Genomic DNA, 2,244 nt, shown 5'->3' with positions numbered 1-2,244 from the left:
GCTGTATTTATCACATTTATGTTGCAAAACCATATTATATTTTTTAAATTCTCATTACTGTGTAGCACCTAGACAGATATGAAACATAGTATTAATCTATTTTCACCAAGTAACACAAATAAAACAAGTGACTGACTGATATACAAAACCTGGATAAAGAAGGTGAATTAAATGCTTTAGGCATTTCTGTAGCCAAATCTCTGTAACTTCTGTAAAAGTAAATACTACCAGAACAGAATAAGCCAGTACTGATGCTCTTAAGATTTTCAAAAAAAAGAGTGACATTCTTAAAAAAGATGCAAACAGAGAAAGCCATTAAAGGAAAAAAAAGACACATTCTCTGAGGAAAACCTAGTATTTTTTTATTGGACAATGTAAATTAGAAAGGCAGGACTATGTTTATATAAACACACACACACACACACACACACACACACACACACACACACACACACACACACACACACACACCTATATTTGCCAATCCCAATCCCATAAAATGTGCTTGCATGAATACTGCCCCTGTGGCGCTTTGCTTACTTATTGCTTGATTATTTTTCCTCATAGATTAAGTCCTGTAACATATTCTTTTGCACAGTTTAAAAAAAAATTCTCTCTCAACTGGAAAATATTTTGCTAATATAACCATAATGCCGGTCTTTTTTACTTATTTGAAATGGGCTACACTTTACACAGGTGTGTGTCAGACTGAAATGTTACAGCAGCACCATCTGCTAGTTCTTGCACATTGTTCTTTTCTGCTGGTATGGCATGTCTCTCTCAAGATTTTGATGGTCTTTGAGCTGACATGTTGCACGGTGAAGGTGTATTTGATTTCTGTGAGTAATGGACTTTACTTTCTTTCACTTCACATTCAGAATCCTTGCTTTTATCATCTTCATCCTCATCACTGTAGAAGCATGAGTCACTGTCAGAGTCATATTGATCACCATCTTTCCTACTTCTTTTGTTAGTGTTACCTACATCACTTCTGCCTTCAGCAAGATGCTCTTTCATTCAAAGAAGTAATTTGCTCACTCTTACCACATTTTGCACACAATCCTAATTTAAGGGCACAGGGTTTGCACAAGACATGATACGCCTCTTTCACAGTCTTCTGAAAGCATTTCACACATTTCTTAGGCTTTGTAAGCAGCTTATACTGATTAAATTTAATTTTCCATTCCAATATGCCCTTACATCATTGACAAACTCCATCATGCACTTTAATATTCAGTTTCTTTAGAGTGTTAGTTGCATCGTATTTGTCATTTTTAAACACCGTTGTATTCTGGTGCTTCTGAGAATGAGTATGGGAAACATTACCCCTCTGAGAACTCATAATTGTTCAACCCAAAGTCACCACAACAAGCCAGTTATCACACTCGCGATCAGCTGACTACTTAGAAGCACCGAACCATAAATTCCAATTAAAGGGATTGCCTGTTATTCCATAAACTACTGTGATATCATGTTCATTTGTGCAACAACCTTAAAAAAATAGAAGCACAGAAATTACATCACGGTCATATTTCAAGCACCTTATTAGTTGATGTTTATGCCAATTAACTTGAGTATCATAACCCACTATATTTTACGTCATTTTATCTAACCAGCAAATACAGCTCGTCTGTGGGTCAAAAATACTGTCTACAGTTCTATATTTATGTTGTGAAGAAGTGAATAGCTCTGGTTCCCTCCCACTACCTTCCTGCAAATTCCACTATTCTTTCCCTAATGTCCTCCCTCTGCCTGCCCCCCCCATTTCACCAATTTCCTGTCAAACCCTTTTCACATGTTTAATCTGGTCAAAAACAGAATCACACACAACACACGTGGCCAGAAATGGCCCATAAGAAAGCCTTCACTTTTTTCCATCAGCATTTGAGCAGGAAGTTGGCATCATGCACCAACGCTGGATTGTTGAATGGCTATTCATGAATATATATGAATATACATATGAATGAATTGGTGAATGGCTATTCATGTCCAATGGCAAAATCTGGTCAGTTGTTACCATCAGCTGCAGTGGTCTGGTTATTCTAGTGCAAATGTGCTTAAACATGCTGCACTATCAGAATACAGAGTAACGGTGTAGTAAAGGCAATAATTGGTGACAATTACTCTAATAGTTGTTTGAGATGGGAAGTGCAACTTCCTCTGTGTGTTCATAGGCGTGTAATAGGCTATTGACCATAGGGGTCTTTTTTAAGCCTGGCCATGCTTCCAAAATCTCTGACAAGT

At 37.1% G+C, this 2,244-nt stretch overlaps 1 pseudogene; it reads right to left on the bottom strand.

Annotated features, from left to right (window-relative positions):
- Nucleotides 1–780: 780 nt before the first annotated feature.
- On the bottom strand, nucleotides 781–1,342 carry LOC122803180 (annotated as a pseudogene).
- Nucleotides 1,343–2,244: the final 902 nt, after the last annotated feature.

This window comes from Protopterus annectens, chromosome 5.part1 (genome assembly GCF_019279795.1).
Source record: "Protopterus annectens isolate FY-2018-M chromosome 5.part1, PAN1.0, whole genome shotgun sequence".
Classification (NCBI taxonomy): domain Eukaryota; kingdom Metazoa; phylum Chordata; order Ceratodontiformes; family Protopteridae; genus Protopterus; species Protopterus annectens.
The sequence above is the reverse complement of the archived record's forward strand: the minus strand, read 5'-3'. Positions and strand labels throughout refer to the sequence as shown.